Source organism: Rattus norvegicus, chromosome 14 (genome assembly GCF_036323735.1).
Source record: "Rattus norvegicus strain BN/NHsdMcwi chromosome 14, GRCr8, whole genome shotgun sequence".
Taxonomy (NCBI): Eukaryota; Metazoa; Chordata; class Mammalia; order Rodentia; family Muridae; genus Rattus; species Rattus norvegicus.
The window spans coordinates 39,948,444-39,969,415 of record NC_086032.1 but is presented as its reverse complement, the minus strand read 5'-3'; the positions used below and the strand labels follow the sequence as shown (position 1 = coordinate 39,969,415).

General features: G+C 38.6%; 1 non-coding gene across 1 annotated transcript; it reads right to left on the bottom strand.

Annotated features, from left to right (window-relative positions):
- Positions 1–4,658: 4,658 nt before the first annotated feature.
- LOC120096811 (small nucleolar RNA SNORA17) lies at positions 4,659–4,786 on the bottom strand. Its single transcript, XR_005493645.1, has one exon. It is a non-coding gene; the product is annotated as a small nucleolar RNA SNORA17 (small nucleolar RNA).
- Between the last annotated feature and the right edge of the window lie 16,186 nt (positions 4,787–20,972).

The window sequence follows — 20,972 nt, the reverse complement described above, 5'->3', positions numbered from 1 at the left end:
AGTGTAGAAGACAGGAAATGGTTGACTCTGCAAGTGGAGCCCTTTGGTGGGACTAAACAATGTACACATGGAATAATGAGTTTAAGTGAGAGAAGTAGAAACCATCAAATGATTTTTTTTCCATTCCTTGCAATTTGTAGAACTGGCTGAGATGGCACATTTTTTGTGCAAATGATTATATTTGTTTAGTTTTACAGATTAACTTATCTTTTGAAGAAGCAACAGATATATTGTTGGGATCAAAGTGCCCTTCCTTGGAACATGAAACATTACTACACTTCCATAAAACCTTTCGCACTTTGAAATCTTCTTATTTCTCCTTTTTTTCATAAAGTAGATAGACCTTAGTCTCACAGCACACACTGTGTTCCATTTTAACTCAAAGTCGAATTCCTAATATCTAACGTGGTAGTATTTTAGTACAGGACATTTAAAACATAATAAAGACTGAAAAAGATTATTGAAGTGGGCATTAGACAAATATGATGCTGTCTGGAGAAAGAGAAAGTGAAGAAAGAAAAGGAAGAGGGAGAGATAGAAAGGGAGGGTGGAAGGGAGGAGGAAGGAAAAACCAAGAAAATAAAAATGAAAGTATTTGAGAAAAAATCAGATGTTTAATATCTGCAAATGAAGGAGTGAGAGCTCCTTCAAATAAATGCTGTCATCAAATAGATCTTGGATTTTCACACCCACACATAGGCACACATCTACACAGTAAATTCAAAATAATAAAATGAACTATTAAAGAAAAAACACTCATTTCACACATGGAAATTCAGCCTAAAATTTTAGATAGTCATAAATGATATCACATAAAGGGAAATGCAAGGAGTAGCACACCCAAGGTAGGAGTAGCACACTTGAGGTAGGAGTAGCACAATTCACTGCCTATTTCACCTCTTACAGTGAAGTAGAACAACTTGGACTTTGTTAATTTCTCAAATTATGGATTTATATCTTCAAGATAATATCAACTACAATATGTTTAAAATCACAACACAATTTTTTCATTGACCGAATCTCTGTCTAATCTTCTTGATTTATGTCAAACTAAATATAATATCCTTAAATTATGATGTGAATGCAACAGAGAGGGGAGAAATTTAAAATCTGCAGGGCATCAATGTAGCACCACGAAGAAACCAATTTCTTGAGAGATAGCACTTAGGGAAAAAGGAGTCCCTAGAACATGAATTTTGCTACTTTTAGAGGCACGAATCAACACTCATTTGCTGAGCTCTGCCTATAGGGTGGTTAATCCTGGAATACAAATTTTAAAATCATAAAATGTGGGATAAGATAAACATCTAAATTCTAGGTGAGCTACCAACGTCTTTACGACTTGCTTCATGAAATTATGGTGCCTTGAAGTTTAATGATTGTAAGAGCATAAAAATGAAAGAAGACTTCGCACATGAATAAGTCAGAGGAATCCAAATTCTCTAGAACGCTGTTTGTTTGGTCACATTTTATGCTATGAGCACAGGTCAAAATCAATTCGAAATGCCACGCACACCATTTTCTTGTACTTATAAAATTTTTGAAGTGAAAACCATCTCATCTTTGGGGATGTTTTGCAGAAAAAAATGGTTGAGAAGCAGATAAAAAATACAATTGTGTATACTTTCCCTATACTTCTTTTACCTGGAGAGCTACAAGACACTTCAGGGGCAGTGTAGAACATCGTTGGGCAATCTGCAGAGGCAGCAACGGGTCCTTGCAAATACATCTTTTCTTATTACTGCGTCAGCAACTTCTACTTTTGCCAATTGAATCATTTAGCTAGCTGAGGCCTCACTTATTTGTTTGCTGGTTTTGTCCTTCTCAGCAGGAACTCAAGTAAAAATGACTGTCTCCACAAAACCTTCCTTCCTCCCCCCTTCTTCCCCTCCTCCCTTTACCCCCATCTGCTGCTTTCTCCTCTTCCTCTCCTATATTGTTCACTACAGTTGAACACTTCTTTTTCCAGGATAGGCATCTCAGACATGTAAACATGTGATGATCGCATGTATTAGATGCTTATGTTATTAAGATTTTCTATCCTATCAATTGCTGTAGTCCATAGTTAATATTCAGAATTTGTATGATTCCTTTGTTGCAGTTAATGTCATCACATCATTCCCTGCACTTCTTTTCCTACCTTTCCTCTTCACAGTGTGCTATTACCTGTCAGAAAGATCATCAGCCTTTGCCAGGTACACCTTCTAAAATCTCTGCCTTATTCACTAGTATATGCACTACTATATTCACCAGTCTATTCACTACTATAGTCACTAGTATATTCACTAATATACTCACTAGCATATTCACTAATAGATGAATGCATCTATGTGTTGCAGCTCACACCTCAATAGAAAGTAACTAGGATAAATTAACTCCATTACATACCCTACATACTTATGATATAGCTATAAATTGAAAAAATGCCTGACAAGTAACAGGTTTGACTATTATAAAACCCATATACAAGAATCGTGTAACTGAGATCTCTTTTCCCCTAGAGGGGTGTTTTCTTTTCTTTCATATGGGTGTTTTGTTTACATTTATGTTTGTGGACTGCATGTAAGTGGTCATCACACAAGTCAGAAGAGGGTTACAGATTCATGTGACTGGACTTAGAGACAGCTGTGATCTTTCATATATTTCCTGGGAATTGAACCTGGGTCCTCTGGAACATATGCTTACAACTACTGAGCCATCACTCCAGGCCATAACCTGTCCCTTTTGTAGTCTAATTCTTTGAATTTTGATCTTTGTTTCTTTGTTTTGTTTTGTTTTTGTTTTTTGTTTTATTTTGTTTTGGTTTGTTTTACAGAGTATTAACCCTGTTATTTTTGATTTTGTACCAGGCATCAACTACAACCTAAATATACATTAAGTCTGTAGATAATTTCTTCTGCCCAGAGAACAATGTGTTCACTATTATCTGGCGGTGGGTTTAGAATCACAGGGATGCAGATCAGTGTGACCTGGTCTTCTGCCTTTCAGACATTTCTCCTTCTCTGTCTCTTCAATCTGTCAGTGGGGTATCTAGTTAGACCATTGGTCTCGTATTCTACCTCTCCACTTCTAATTTTCTTCTGGTTCAGTAGTTCTTAAGCTTCCTACTGCTGCAACCCTTTATACAACCCCTCATTAAAACATACTTTTCATTAGTTCTTTGTGGCTTTCATACCATGCATCCTAATTCTACTCATCTCTCCTCTTGTGTACCACTCTTTACCCTTGCAACTTCTCTTGCGACAGAAGAAAAAAAAATGTGTAGAAGCTGTATTGTGTCAGTGTTATCACTGGATATGCTTTCAATTGTTCATTACAATAACTCTTTGGTCTGGTATGAGGTCTCCTGCTTCTGCTGGAAAATAGTGGAACCTCTCTGGGACTCATCTTCGTTATCCTGCTTTTGGTCACGGAGATCCTGTAGTATCGGATTTGTAGAACCAGACCTTCACACACTCCAGCAGTACTTTGATGGCTTGGCTTACCTGTAAACCCTATATCCAGGATCAGTTCGACTATGAAGCCAGGATGAGGAGCAATGCATGCTGCCCAGATTGTGGCAGTCAGTGAGATGCATGTCCCAGTTTTCCCACTCTTGTGATTTCACAACACGCTTTCCCTCATGTCATCATAGGTGATAAAGGAGGATAAAAGGGAGGAGGGCATTTCTCCCTTGTTCAATTCACCACAGACCAGGCAAGAGGAAGGTTTATCTCTTTTGTGCTCATGCCTTTGGGTATCACCAACACTCCTACACCTAAGATAAGCTCTACAGTGTTTCTCAGCTGAAGTGCGGAAGGTGAGGTACAGGGCCAGGTCTCCTATTATGATGATTCTGGGGTCATGTTTCCTTCCTGCCTACAAGTAGCAAATGCTAATGGGGGTCAGGGGAAGAATTTCACCCTTGCCTGCTCATGTCACTTCCCTGCAGAGTAATGGTGGGACCAGCTCCCCTGTGCTCACACCCCCAGGGCCAGCTCACCTGAGCCTCTGCCACTAGGTCAGCTCTACTGTGATGCCCAGGCAAGCAACAGGGTTCACTGTCCCAAGTGCTGCAGCTGATGAGGGGCATGGGCAGCTTTTCTGCTCTGACACGTCCAAGACCAGCTTTCCCATGATGCCCGGGTGAGGGGTTGAGTCAGTTTTGTACAGCCCTCACACATCAACTTGTCTCCGGGTGGCAGCCCAAAATAGGGATGCTCACATGGGCTTTTGTGGTAACAGACCTCTGCTGATTCAGGGCCAAGGACCCAGATGTGGACCCCAGTGTCAGCACAGGACAGGACACCATCATGGTCTCAGGTCGTATCACCCACTACTCACATCAGGTTGTTCCTCACTAGTGAGTCACCAGTTCTGTCTCTCTTCATTGTGCGCACATTCTTCTGTTTCACTTTCTTTTTCATTTTTCCAAGTTTACTTCCTCCTCTTAATGGAGCCCAGGGTCTCTGAGTCTCTGCCATCAACTCAGGAGTGGCCTTAGGAGTGGCATGCCTCATTCATGCATTATGGCACTGGGCTGGGTTCATCTCAGGTGTGCTTTGGTCCCTTCCCCCAGACCTGCTCTGTGCCAGACTAGTGCTCTTCTCAAGTTAGCTTCCTGTCCAGGGCCCATGGAACCAAATTGGTGGTCAATTCAATCTTGCTTCTTTTCAGGGAATGTTAAGCTACTAATCATTCTGATGTTCACAGGTCAGAACACTGAGCATAGATACAACCGCTGTCCTCTCTGCCACCTACTGGCTCATGTGACATAGCCACCACATCGGCAACACCTAGGGGCAAGTTTCTCATTTTAGGGTGACCCCCAACCATAAAATCATTTTACTGCTACTTCATAATTATAATTTTAGTACTGTTATGAATCATATTGAAAATATCTGTGCTTTCGATGGTTTGAGATGACCACTGTGAGAGGATTATTCAACCTCCAAAAGGGTCACAGTTCTCAAGTGTTTCTGGTAAGTCCGCTCTTTCCCCTCCAGCTCTCCGAGGAGTAATGGTTTTGCACTGATGATATGGGATTCCTAGATTTCTTGTCATTTGCTTACTCTTTTCTAAGTCTGCTGTGAAAAGAATTTGTATTTCCTGTGGACACTTTAGCTAATGTGCTGATAAAACAGGACAATGAAGAAATGATCAGTATAATGAGGCATACCATATATTAAACAAATAATTTAATTCGTGCAATGTGAATAAAATTGATGAGTATGAGTCATTGATCAGTCAGTCTGATTTGTCTACATGTAACTGCAGAGGGCATAGCTTACTCAGTATTTTACATTTCTTGGTGGGGATGGGGAGGACAAAAAAAAGAGGCTGGTTTTATGATAGTGATGTATTTGGGGTTATTAAAGAAATGTTATATCCAAATATGGTTGTCAAGTATTTAACTGTTATTTAGAAAAGAATAATAAAATAATTTTCATGTTGACCATTCCAGAAGCCACACATTTTTTGTTGTTGTTGTTCTTTTTTTTTTTTTTTTTTATTAACTTGAGTATTTCTTATATACATTTCGAGTGTTATTCCCTTTCCCGGTTTCCGGGCAAACATCCCCCTCCCCCCTCCCCCCTCCCCTTCTTTATGGGTGTTCCCCTCCCAACCCTCCCCCCATTGCCGCCCTCCCCCCAACAGTCTAGTTCACTGGAGGTTCAGTCTTAGCAGGACCCAGGGCTTCCCCTTCCACTGGTGCTCTTACTAGGCTATTCATTGCTACCTATGGGGTCAGAGTCCAGGGTCAGTCCATGTATAGTCTTTAGTTAGTGGCTTAGTACCTGGAAGCTCTGGTTGCTTGGCATTGTTGTACATATGAAGCCACACATTCTAATACGGTTTCGGTGATTTAAAATTTGGAAACCTGTTTGTCAGACTCCTTTTGCAAAGATTATTTATTTATTTATTTATTTATTTATTTATTTAATATTCTACCTCAGTAGAATCCCAGGGCTAGATTTTTCTTTTTAAATGAAAGTCAACTGTAGTCCTTTAGGAAAACTAATCATTCTGTCTTCATACCTCTATTAAAGCCAAAGACTAATTAGCAAATTTACTAATGAACTTCTCCATATCTGTTGTAAAGAAAAGCCATTCTTAGTCACACTGTGAATAATGAGTTGGACCAGACTGAAGTGCAACAAGAGCTGATATTCACTCCTGACAAGTGTGAGTGCTTTCTTTACCTTCCTGAAGTGTTGACAGTAGCTAAAGGACCACGGTTCAAACAAATAATTAGAGATGGTGATAAAGAGGAAACACAACCTTAAATAAAGGCTTTGCTCACAGCAGGTGCTGTTTTAGGCCACCAATCAAGTTCATTGTTTAGGCCCCACATAGCAATACACAACATTTAACACATTATTGCCACTGTAAACATGCTGTCACTGAGGAAGCGCAACGAGTTCTCATTGTTTGTTCTGCAATCTGGCCAGGTCTTCAACTGTAAAACTCCATCTTGATCTAGGGATTCCATTCCAGGTACTGTTGGAAGGATGTGATGGAGACTGAGAAATGCCTCTCACACTACTACTTGTCACATTCAAAGCATAACTTTAAAGTGCTATTACCCGAGAGATTGTACAAAATCAGGTGAAAGTTAAATATCTCGTATGGACATAAACAGTGAACACTCACTCAGAGATACCATTTGCGTCTTCATTGCATCTAGTTTGAAGGAGAATGAGAGGTATATTCTAGTTTATACTTCCATAATTTACTACTCTATAGAAGAATGTAAGTTTCCTTATAAAAGTTGGTCAATACACAAATTTTACTTGTATTCCCACAAATAAAAAATTACCACTTTAAGCTTTCCTGTGACTAAGTGATGTTCAAATTATGTTGCTAAGTAGCCAACCTGATTATTTTAGAAAGTTTCAAGAGTTTATTCTTAGACCTCTTTTATGATTTTACTAGGAATAAGTTAAATATAAATATAAGTAATACCAATTGAGTTTCTATTTACTTTAGGTATACACTTTAAAAAAACAGCTGAGGAAACAATTCTAAAATTATATTATAGTGTTATTAAAGTATTCCCTAAAATAAATTGTAGGTAATAGGCACAAGTGAAATATTTTCATTTACCTCATAACTATAATTTGGATTCCTTTCAATATAAGAATATAAAAATACATATCCACAAAAGCTTTGTGATGTTTCCATGAAATGATTAAGTCCAGGTAAGCAGATTTCACTGCAGAATTTATCATTCTTTTATTCAAAATCCTCCTCTGAGGGCTAGAGAGATGGCTGAGTGACTAAGTGTGTTTGCTCCTCTTCCAGAGGACCTAGATTTAGCTCCCAGTATGCACATGGCAGCTTACAACTACTTATTAATGCACATCCAGGTAGCCAGCATTCACCTCTGCTCTCCATGGCTGCTGGGGATGCACTCAGTGAGCTTGCATATGTGCAAGAAAAACACCCGTGCACACAAAATAAAAATAAATCTTTTAAAAATTAAAAAATGAACCATCTCTTCCATTGATGCTGCAGTGGTGGTGCACTATAATTATCTACAGTATTCTACTGTACAAGAGAGCACCAGGAATGTTGAATTAAGCATCAAAAATTTAGCACTACCCACTAATCAAGCTTTTCCAGTCTAGCTTTCATTTTAGAATCTCAGCCATTGGTAAACATTTTATTGCATTATTCCTGATTTTAAATTATTCTACCTTCCTACATTGTCAAATTTCTCTCAATTTTTTATTATTTCACAAATTTATGTATGTTATGGGGTACATGTAGCAATTATAGTCAGTCAAGCTAATTAAAATATCAGTCACTAACTTACTTTTTATGAGGATATTAAAAATCTTTTCTTCGAGAGTTTTGAAATATAGCATATGCTACTTTTCACTGTGGCCATAGCAGTGTGCAATGGTAGTTATTTTGTTACAGTGAAAAATATTTCTGCAGTTTGGCACTTGTACCTTCTGGTCTTCTGGCCTTTCCTTGTCTTTGCCCCACTTCCAACCCCCGACAGTCAACCTTTTCCTTTGTGTCTGTGAAGTGACTTTCCTCACACATAAGGGAGGTCATGTAGCGCCCTGTTATCTGTGATGACATGGACAGACGTGCTGAGTGAAGTAAGTTAGGTTTATATTTTGTTTTTATTGTCAGCCTTCCTCTTGTGATATAGTCATTTCTGAATCCTATTTAATTGGGTGCAGCTTTTACTAATCTGAAGATATGCCTTCCATTATGTCAGGATAAATGCAAGTAAATTTAATCCTTCTTTTCCATATTGTAGGGCAAGTCCCCAAACCCCATAATCTGGGCTTTCTTCCTTAGGGGACATTTCACTTTTACGGGTGCCATTACTTTGAAAGGTTAACCATTTTCTTCTTCAGTAGTCATTATTCTAACAGAAGTTGATGATTTTGGTCACTTGCTTGTGTCTAATATTTCAAAGGCATCTTCGTTTTCAGACGTAGGAACTTTCAGTCAAACCAGGAGTGAGACGGAAATCCATCTCTCTGGAAGCCCTTGACACTGAAGTCTAAGTATCCAGGCTGAGCAGGAGTTATTAGTCTGCTAGTCTCACTCAATTCAGAATCTAACTGGCTCTCTGCTGATGGTGTCATGACCCCATCATCTCCCTCAATGTTTCTATCCAGTTCTTTTCTTCCAACAATTGTTTCTTATTTGCTGCTCTCTGTCTTTCCTGCAATCTTTTCATTCTTCATTTTCCCTCCTCACCCCTCCTCTCTCACTGATCTCAGCAGATAGGAGCAAGCCTATTACTTGGCATTCTCTACCACATTTAGATTTCTCTCTAAACTCTCAATACTTTCCTGACAGGAAATGTGGAGCAGAAGTTTGTTAAGTGACTAAGTGGTCAGAAAGCTAAGTGGGCTGCTATAACCGTACAATGACTGGGTCAGAGTTGACTTATAGCATGTCAGGTTGATAGAAAGGGCAATGAAACTTTTGACAAACACTGAAAATACACAATGGAAAGCAATAGTCTGGGAAAGAATCCAACACCAGAAGCGCCCAACCTTCTCTCATCACCTCATCCTTCCTCACTCTCATTGAATCCCATTCTCACACTTTGCTAAATACTTTAATCATCCTTTGCCCTGTTCTTGGTGCTTCTGAACAACAGCCTCATATCATACCCAAGCACACACTCATGCACAGCATGCACATGTACAATCATGTTATCTTTCTAATTTTTCAATCTGTGTGGTATATATTTGGATAATGAATTATGCTACCAAGCAAGCAGACCCACCAAAACTTCTATTTGGAATTCTTTATCACACCATTCTGGGCAACATGCCAGTCCATGCACGTGCCGAGAACATCATCAATGTTGGATGTAATTTGAGGACTCTCTAGGTATAAGGAAATCAACGAATCTCCTTTAATATGTTGATGTTTCTCAGAACCAACTGGAAACTTGACTATAATCCATGCGAGCATTTCCCATAATGAGTGGTTCATTCTGAAATACAGCTCAAGTGTTTCAGCAATTTCCCATATGAGTACCACCTCCTCACAGGAGAAACCACAATTCCACTTCTCCAATATTTCTTTCCAATTCAGTATGGATTATCTAATTAGTCACTATCTCATAATCCTAGAAGGGAAACAGAGGCAAATACAAACACAGATCTCTTCTTTTTCTTTTTCATAAGGCCATCTAGTTCTCGAGGAAACAGAAGTCATTATATCCAGGCTTCTGCTTCAACAGTGTAAGCTGCGGTTTCTGTGCTATGTAGCTAGGAAGTGAGATTCTCACAACAACGGTCCTCAAGTGTAGAGAGGGATTTGCTGGCTGTTTCTTGTCAACCCAGAAGATATTTTTCTGTTTATCTTGACTGTGGTGGTTGTATTGCTTATGAAATAGCACTCTGCTTGATACCTAGTCTCTGAACTACAATGCTCAAAGTACAAACTGACACTATAGTGAGCCCATCAGTATACCAGCCAGTGTTTGCTGCCCACTTCTTAATATCAAACTTCTCAAGTGATGTCAATTCTTTTTACGACTTTTTGAATATGAAATGATCCTAAAATTTGCTGAACTCTTTTGGGAATGATTTGTATGAGTGAGGCTGTGCAGGCACATGTGTATGCTTGGATGTATGTGTGCATGCATGTGTATGCTCATATAGACATGTGTGTGTGCCTGTGCACTTGTGTGTATGTATGTGTGTATGCATGCATATGTGAGTACAGATCCCAGAAGTAGTGATTTAATGGAAATAGAGGTAAACATTACAGGGACTGCAAAACCATATATTAGGATCAACTAGAAGCTGGAGAAATGGTGATTTCAAAACTAATAGCCACAACCAAAATCTTTGTATGTTATCTGTTATCTGTTATTTATATGTTATTTATAAGTTATTTATATGTTATCTGAAGGAAAGCATGACATAGTAAACATATTGTCTCTAAAATGTGTTTGTTATAATCTGTTCTGTTTCTACAGAAGGGTTAACTTCCCAGTAAATCTATATTTGCTTCTATGTTTGTGTCTATTCAGCTTCTTTGTTTACCTCACTGTTTTACTTATTAAGGAATTTGCTTAAGGCAAACAAATATTTGGAAAATACTTTTAAAAAACCTAATATGAGACACAGGGCAAGAATGGATTAATTCTTCAGTGGCAAAGAACATTTCAGCTCTTCTGAATCCTAGTCTCATTTTTTAAGATGTTGCAGGAGCCATTAGTTCATGAGAAGATTAGCTCAGGGGAGTTAAATAATTTCACCATGAATGCAGAGCAAATTAGTTACTGAGCTAAGGAAGCCTCCTCAGATGAGCCGTTTTACTATTTTTTTCATAAATTTATGTCTGTGGGGTTCCTGGGAACAAAACTCGTGAAGGCAAAAGAGAAACAACATTTGGTAGAGTGAACTGTCTGTTTTGCAGGACAGGCAAGAGTCTCAACCAATCCAGCATAGGTCTCTGCCACTCTAAAGGTCCTCCGAGCTCTTGTAGATGGGCTGTAGGTTCTACTTCTGCTTCTCCTCCTCCCTGTCAGTCATTGGTGTGGACAGAAGCAGGAGAATTTTCTTTAATGGAGCTGATAGTCTCAGGATTACAAAAACCCTGAAAGGACCAAAACATAAATGACTTTTCCTGGGGCACCAAATAATTTCTGCCAGAGAGGACCCCAAGAGTATAATTAGGATTTTACTCACATCCCTCTGAGTGAAGCAATGAGAAAAGTTAAGGTTACTTACAGGAACACAGGGCACTTTAAGGCTAGCACACTAATAAAGGGGTAACCTCTCCTCTGTCTCCCAGCAAATGTCATCTGACTATATATCCTTGCAAAATGGGTATGGCTCCCAGCAAGCATTAAATATCTATAACTCTGGAGGCAGTGGGAGATGAGAGAAGCTTACAAGCCCCAACTATTAACAATTGTTAACTGTCTGTTAAACCTTGGAGACGAAAGTCGTGTCGTCAGCACTTCCCACCCCATAAACTAACTGGCACACTCTCGTGCAGTTCGCTTTCAGGGATTCACAGCTGATGATAATTCTAGAGCACAGTGGCCATGGGATGCTCAGCGCTCAGTAATCTACACTACTCCTCACTTCCTCTGACTCTGACCATCTTTCCAGCCTCTCGTGGGTGATATTCTTTGAGACTTACTGAGTGTTTTACATATAGCTCTCCTACTCAGGTTTTCACCGTCAACAGCACGTTTTTATCTACACTCTGACCAGTTATGAACCTTTGAAAGAAGCTTCTCTGACTGGGGGTGAAGGCATCCACCTCGGTTATATCCTTCATATTTGTATATTTACAACCAATAATATTTAATGTATAAATACATTATATGTGAAAGGTTATAACCTTAAATATCAAGAAGGTAAATTGACAGCTATACGGTCAGAAATAACCTAATAGCACCAGTCCTTTTCTTTCTATTGTCTCTGACATCTCAAGCCTGACTTCTAATCAGACTTACAACACAGGATATGAATTACCTCCTTGAAGCTGTAATCTAATTAGAAAACATCTGGCTATATTTATAATAATCATAGAGCCATTGAACCAGCAGCAGATATTACCTGGCACACTGGTAGTGTGGTATCCATGGTACAGAGCTGAGAGGAACTCTTAATGGCATTCCTTTGTAAGCTGCCTACATAAAGCTTTCTGGCACCATGAAAGTTATCCAGTAGGGAGAAAGCTAGGAACTCAATCCTGGCTTTATCTGACCATTGGTAGTGTCTTCAAGTCTGGTGAGCCACCAGCAGTAGTAGCAGGAGCCAATATTGTTTGGGCTCCTCAGAGTCTTCACACCAACAAACCTCAGGAGCTAAAACAGTGCCTTCAGGGAATGTCTTTTTACATGTGCCTGGCTATAACTGTATTAAATTCTTTCAGTTATTTTTCTATTTGGAGGTATTGGCTGTTAGACTATTTTTTGTCAACCTTGCTATGTTTCCATATAGTTTCACAAAATGTAATAGAAATGCTGGCCTTGGCAGTCTCTGTGAGCTCATTTCCCAGCCGCTGTTGTTGTGTGCTTATGTGTCATTCAGATGTTTTTCTACTTCTGCAGAGTCAAGAGGTTGACATTATATTGCATTTGAAATGAAACCTTGTTATAACAGGTGGGCTCAGTCACCCTTGAGGAGCATCCTAACAGACATGTGCCAATTTTAGGGGTCAGAATGAAAGGGGTATTAAAGAAAAGTGTTACCGATGGTGAGCACAGTGTCTAAAGATATGTGCTACTGCTGTCAAATGCAGTCAGTTGATTGCATCAGCTGCACCAATTGTTTGAACAAATGATCATTGTTTTGTACAGAGAGATCATGGGAGGCCACTACTTTAGTGTTCCCTGCATAATTCACAATCGTTCCCCAGAAGCCATCTACACTCTTCATCTAAGGGTCCTTTCACAGGACTTTCACATGCTTCCTTCTGTCTACAGACATTATGGGTCTCTGATTGTCTCTGTTCTAATCAACTTAAGGCTAAGAAGCATCTTGGCAAAGTCATTATCAGCTGTAGACCCATGGACTCCCTCGGTTTAATAGCCCTGGATCTTAGCTGAAGATGTCTATTTTCTCTCTGTTCGGTGGAGAAGCCCTGTTCTGCTTGAACAATTTCCATCTCCACTGTACAGACAAACATACGGCTTACAATGTGACGATATCTTCCCAGGCTTCAGACAAGCTTAATCTTCCATATAGCTACTGACCATTGTTTATATCTTCATGCAGCATTTGCAATAGCTTTAAAGTCTTCTAGAGGCTTTGCTTTAGAAACTCTAGCTTGATAAAAAAAAAATCTCCCTGCGTTTGCCTTTAAGTAACCCAGATGAGCCTCTGCCTGCCTTTTCTGTTCTGTTCCTTTGTCCATTGCTTTAGCACTTAGGGAGTAAGATTCTCATAATAGTCTGAATCATAGAGATGTGCTAAAGGTTTGCTTTTTAAATCAATATGTTATTATTTTTTGTTATTTAAAGCAATGTTTGCATTAAAATTTCCCCCAAGACTTTTCATATCATTTCTCCCTACCTATCTACCCAATTTTAAGTTATTTCTCATAAAAATAAAAAAGAAAGAAAATAAAACCACATCTAAAACAAAACAAAACAAACCATATCGTCCAACCAAACAATGCCCCCCATACCCCATTAAACTGTAACCAAATTAAACCTCACATGCACACACACACACACACACACACACCACACACACACACACCACACACACACACACACACACACACACACACACACACACACACACACACATCCTGTGGAGTCCATTTATATGTTGTAAACTACTCCTGATCATGAGCCCTGTCACTAAACATGACCCAGTGGCACTCTATTGGAGAAAACTAATTTTTCCTCTCTTAGGAGATAAAGTGACAGTTCAATTGTTAACCTTTATCCCAATGGCTAGATTTCATTTATTTAAAAATACACAACAAAATAAAACATACAGTAAGTTAAAATGAAAACTACCACATTGAAGACAGACAAAAATAACAGAAGGAAAAGAGAGCAATCAAAGGCATACGTGTCAGAGACCCACTCCTTTGCTCACCAAGCCATCTCATAGAACTACTAGCCTGGAAGAGGTTCAGAGAACTTGGTGCAGACCTGCACAGGGCCTGTGCTGGGCTTCAGCCTCTGTGTCTCATTCCCTTTTCTCGTTGATTTAGAGGGCCTTGTTCTCTTGGTGTCCTCCATCCCCTCTGGATCATACATTCTTTCCACTTCCTTTTTGCCCAGGTTCCCTGATCTATGAAGGGAGCACCTTGATGGAGACATCTCATTTAGGGCTGACATTTTCAAGGTCTCCGTGCAGTGTCTGCTTGAAGGGTCTGTATATTTTTCCCCATCTTCTGCAGGGAGAAGTCTCTCTGCTGGTAGTTGAACACTCTAGGGGTATAGCAGAATATCACTAGGAGTAATTTTATCAAGAATTTTTATTATTATTCATAGCAGCATTATTTATTTTTTAACCCAAGTCCCTATTCTTTCTAGATGCAGATTCTTAGTCACCCAAGCAGTGTCAGGTTCAGGTTCCATCTCGTGGAGTGGGCCTTAAATCGAATCAGTTATTTTTTAGTTACCCCCACCTTGAAGATCATATATCATTGTAGATAAAGTTTATCATCAACTTGATGTTTATGTTTCTCTTTTAAGGGTATGCAGAATACTTTTTTGGACCAAAGATGCTGGAGGCCAGGAGTTAAGTCTCTATGGAGGCGCTGACTGAAAATCTTCAGTTTTAATGAGTTGGGATTGTCTTTAACCATGGTGCCTTGATCCCAGTTTGTGCAGAACTGTCCTCCCAATAGCCTGAGCTGTTTAAGGATTTTGGTGGAAACCATTTGACTAACATCTCGATTAGATTCAACCCAATCTTGGTACTTGAAACACCATTTGATGACAAGAGATAGCAGCTGTAAGTGCCTCCAGAATTTGATGGCTTCCTTTAGATCACCTTTATTTTAGTAAGTTTCTATTGTATTACATTTCCATACTATCCCTCAAATGATGTAAATGCATGTCTCATGCATGTAAGTGCTTATCCAAGTTACTAAAGTCACACATCAGAATCAGTCTCCCTGTTGAACCACCCCAGATAGGGCACAAATGACAGACCATAGAAATGGTTTTACTCAGATCTAGTCAGTGAAATATTGGTATTGCTTAGAGGATTATAGGCGAGGGGTTATTTTCAGTACATGAGAAATTTATGAATGCTACACCATTAAAGGGAAATCCTTTTTCTCCTTCAGGACTTGTCAATTGTGTGTATTTCCTTAGGGTGGGGTTTAGTCTCAGGAGCCTCTTTCAAATAAGCATTAACTACCTATAAATCTAGAGACAGGCAGGGCTTCACTTATCCCTCTTATCTATTAAGTATTCATTTTATATAAATCCTCAGGGACTGGCATGTCCTGGAGATCTCCTTCTTCCACCATTATGAAAATTAATGGACCTAATCCTGTCAAGTCTCTTTCAGGTAATCATAGCTATTAATGTTATTGTATAAAAGTTTTCACAAAACAATTTGAATGCTTGTATTTACTTAAAATACATTTTAATGTATGTAATTTAAAAATATTAAAATATCACTTTAAAGTGAAATATTATATAGTAATTGGCACAATTGCGGTATGAATAAATGGTTTTTAAGCAGAGACTTGAAAGGAATGGACATGGAGATCTCTGTGAATTTTAGGGGAAGAAAGATCCAGAGAGAAGAAAAATATGCCTGGAGTCTCTGAATCAAACTTAAAATGAGCCTACTGAAGAAAAGATTTTAAGTTGAATATCATATGTCAACAATGAAAAAGAGGTCTAGTTCCTATATTTGTCATGTCATAGTTAGACTTTAGACTTGCTTAGGTTATAGATAACAGCTACTGTGACAATTCTGGAAGCTGGAGTCTAAGAGCAGGGTGAGACACAGGTGATCTGGTGAGGCCCTTCCTCCAAGTTTCAAGCAGCCTTTTTGTAGACCCGTTAGACTGTACACACCCTTCCAGCCAGTTCCCTTGCCCCCTTTTACAGAAGCATCAATACCATCTGCGAGACTTCCTTTACTATGACCTAGTTTACTTCTTTGGCCACAATTTCTCAAATCATTGCAATGGGATTAGGCCTTAACTCAGGAGTATCATAAGGTATGAACATCATGACACACATGTCTTCAAATTTGATTCCACACACATTCTATGGCTTTCGTTCTGAGATGAAGACTGACTATTTGTTGAAATTATGGACTGGGGAGTGAAAAGTGTCAAAACATGAATGAAAAAATCCATATGAGGCATTATTTTCTAAACCTTAAGTTAGTTAATGTCCTGTTGAAAACCATTATTAGTTTAAGTATGAATATTTTGATATGCTTTCATAAGTTTTGTTTTCCACATGGAATGGATCTGCGTATTTGTACAATGCAAATTTTTCTTATGTAATGTGTCATTTTAGAAGTTGTAGTCATAATACTATTCATAGTCTAGATTTAAATTTTCAATGGCTTACTGAGGTTTTGTTTTCAGATTTAAACATTTCTACTTAAGAAAGTATATGGACATTCTAGTGTCTACCCCCAGTTGCTCCTCCCCACTGCTACTCTCCTTTGGAATTCCTGACCCTCTGTACTTCTCTCCATCTCCTCCTGTATCTGAATCGGCCTCTGTTTTCCCCTCCCCTTCCATTCTCCCTCCCATATCCCTCTTTCCCTCTACTTCCCAAGATTATTTTCTTTCCCTTCTGAGTAGGACTGCAGCATCCACACTTTGATGTGGTCTTCTTTCTTCTTGGGTTTCATTTGATCTGTGAGTTGTATTGTGGGTATTCTAAGCTTCTTTTTGGCTAATATTCAGTTATCAGTGAGTACATACTGTGTGTGTGTGTGTGTGTGTGTGTGTGTGTGTGTGTGACTGGATTACCTCACTCAGGATATTATTTTCAAGTTCCATCCATTTGCTTGCAGACTCCATTAAGTCATTGTCTTTAATAGCTGAATAGTACTCCACTGTGTAAATGTACCATGTCTTCTGTATCCATTCATCTGTTGAGAGACATTTGCAATGTTTCCAGATTCTGGCTTTTATAAATAAGACTGCTATGAACATAGTAGAATATGTATCCTTATTATATGCTGGAGTATCTTCTGGATATATGCCCAGGAGTGATATAGCTGGGTCCTCAGGAAGAACGTGGTCCAATTTTCTGAGGAATGACCAGACTGATTTCCAGAGTGGTTGTACCATCATGCAATCCCACCAGCAATGGAGAAGTTTTCATCTTTCTCCACATCCTTGACAGCATCTGCTGTTTCCTGAGTTGTTGATCTTAGCCATTCTGACTGGTGTGAGGTGGAATCTCAGGGTTGTTTTGATTTGCATTTCCCTGTGGTTCCCAGGACCCAAGAGGTAGGACAGTAGCTGAAATACCAAAAAAGGGGGGGTAGAACCTGTAGGGACCATATCCAGTGGATAGGCACAGCTCCTGGTTGAGGGATGAGACTACCCACCCACCTCAAAAATATCAATCCAGATTTCCCCTGTCAAAAGGAAATTCAGGGACAAAGAGTAGAGCAGAGACTGAAGGAAAGGCCACCCAGAGACTGCCCCACCTAAGAATCCATCCCATCTGCAGATACCAAACTCAGACACTATTACTGATGCCAAGAAGCACTTGCTGACAGGGGCATGGTATAGATGTCCCCTGAGAAGGTCTGCCAGAGCCTGACGAATACAAATGCAGAGGCAGGCAGCCAAATATTGGAATGAATGTGGGGACCCCAATGAGGAAGTTAGGGCAAGGACTGAAGAAGCTGAAGGGGTTTGCAATTCTATAGGAAGAACAACAGTATCAACCAACCAGATTTCTCCCAACCCCCCAGAGCTTCCAGGGACTAAACTACCAACCAAAGAGTACATATGGGGGGAACCATGGCTGTAGTTGGATACATAGCAGAGGATGGCCTTATCTGGCATCACTGGGAGGGGAGGCCTTTGGTCCAGTGAATGCTTGATTACCCAGGATAGGGGAATGCTAGGTTGCTGAGGTAGCAGTGGGGGTGCGGGTGGGGGAGCACCCTCACAGAGGCAGCTATAGGGGGTATAGGATAAGGGGCTTATAGAGGGGAAACTGAGAAATGTTAATAAATAAAATAACCAATAAGAAATGAAAAAAGAGAAATGTATAAATTTAAAAAAAGAAAGAAAGAAAATATAGAGGAGATTAGGACCTCATAATATCTCATAGGTAATGATGCCAGTTATTCTTCAAGCCAGAGAGTGGATAAGATTAAACGTTAAGTATGTACTAGAGGGTACTTTGCTCATTTTAGGGGAAAGTATTATTTATGTATGTTTTTTCTATATTTTATAGTGATACATATGTATGCAATATTCATATACATATAATCATTTCACTTATTAAGCTTTTGCTATTTAATTTTGCATTCTAAAAGTATAACTTATTACTTAATGAAAAATAATCTAATATAGGACATATTTTCAGTATTTTAATTTTATTATTTACTGTTCTATGTAGTATACTGTATTATGTGTTATAAATTGTATATGTGTTCACAGATGTTTGATTACATATGATTTTTCTTAAAGAAATCTTAATTATAATGTATATATAAAACAACTGCAGATACCAAAGTAGATTATTACTTTTCTAAGCCCAAATATGGAGTAATTAATTATTCCTCTACATTATTAAGTCAATGATATAATTATAATATATTATATTAAAGTTATATTATAGATTACCTGGAAATATATTTTTAACAAATTACATGTTCATAAATTATTTTGGCACCTTTATCACAGTCTTTCATAGAGAATGTGTTTAATCCCTGTCTTATATCTTTACAGACAAAACAATATCCTACAGCACACCATAGGGATGGAAATATGGCAGCACAAGTGATATTTATGCCCTCTTATTGTCATGAGTTAGCATGATACTTTCTGTCAGCTGTCATTCTATATCACCGTCAAGAGATTCCCTCTGGTTAAGCTGTAAAACTTGACTTTCTCTAACCGTGACTACAAATCGAGTTCCTTCTGATTAAAACCAAATATCTCATAATGTAATTTTATAATATTATTTTGGAGGGGAACTATGATTTTAGATACACCAACATAACTGTGCTATTGATAGGTGAACAGGCAGCTTCCAGCTCTGTTTGCCTATCGTATCCAGGCGCTTTTCAAGACAGTGTTGGGAATGCCAAAATGAGTTCATAAAAAATGCCTTCATGCATATTTATGGGCAAAGGCTATCAGGTAGTAAGTTTAGCTAGGATATGCATTCTTCCTGTGGGCCACTTGGCAATAGCTAGCTGCCTGATGTGCTCCATCGGAGGAATAGAAAGCTGCTGTATGGTCTGCTTCTTCAACTTGAGCTCTGCACCAAGTTTTAATGGGCCAATTATTTCTCTATTATTAGGATTGTTTAATTTTTTTAAAACATCATTTTTTATTTGGAAGCAGCTCTTTTTGGAACATGACTTCGTTCCTACTGTACAAACCTTAAAACTGTTCTCTAGTAAGGGGCATGGATATCATCATTTAGTCACTTTAGCGGATATTCTTTCCCTTCACAGCATGGTAGAAGAAATGAGCTGAACTGCACCTGAGTCTGAAGAAATACAAATGGGAGAGGTGGTCCCAAGCGTTAGTAATTCAATGCTGAGGCAGAGTTTTAAGAAAAATAGATAAAGAAAACTGTGTATCCATTTCACAGAGTAATTCATATCAGTCATATATTACAAGAAAGTAAGACAGGATTCTATCTTAAGTATTGATACATTTTAACTTTGGGGAACCAATATACTAATTAAAGAGAGTATGATCACTATTTTTGAATTTTTACATACTATCAGTAATTTTAAAACTATGTATAGAAAACACAGAGATTATTGTTAGTGAAGAATGACAGAAAATAACCAGTCATTTTTACTTCAAAGGAATGTCAGGAGCTCAGAATGGACTACTTCAAACAGTTTCGTAACCAGAAAACGCCCTACAAAAACGTGCCTCTTTAACATGTTGACTATTTTCATACATTAGTCAGAGAACAGCAAGCATCAGAAAAATTTCAGAAATTTGGAGAAAATTCTTTCTTTAAACAAATACCTAATTTTAAAAGGTTTCTTCCATCAAAACAAGGAAGAAATTGCCCAACCGACAAGCAACAGAAAAGATATATGCTTTACTCTGTTAAACATTATTTTTTTATGAAAACTACATAGTCCATGCATTCTGTCTTCTCCCATAGGTATATGAGGTACATATGAATATATATGTATACATATATATTTATTTGCTCTTGTTGAACTATTTGTTTTTAAAGGAATCTTCAGAACTACTAAGATAGTGTTCGTATAAAATACAACTATTACTTCAAAAGGGAAAAGAAGGAGTTTTGAGCCAAATATGTGTGACTATGAACTGAGAGCCCAAAACCTGATTGCATTGAATGACAACTTGAAAAAGGGGGAAGTATTATATGAGCTTTTGTAATTATAGAATGAAGGAAACTTCAATCAATATTTTGTTAAACACCTGGGTGGAAAGAGTGAGTGTACTAGTTACTTGTCTTTTGTTATAAAAAAGCACTATGCCCAAAAAAGCTTATAGAAAAAAAAGTTTCATGCTTATAGTAGAGAAAGCAAACTGGAAAGAGGGAGTATTTTTACTCCTGAAGCCTGTCCTTTTTGGCACATTTCCTCTAGCATAGCCACACCTCCTGAACCTCCCACAAGAGCACTACCAAAGGGAGCCACTTAAACAATTGCCTTAGCCTTTGGGGGAATATTCTCATTCAAGCCTTCACAGCAGGTAGCCAGTTATATCAAAGAGTGGGAACATACACTCTGTGTTTGAGATATTATCTCATGACAGTCTCAGGTCTGAGGTTGGTGGAAGTCCTTGGTCTAACATGAAGAGATGCCAAAAGTTTGACCTGCTATGAACAGGAGGTG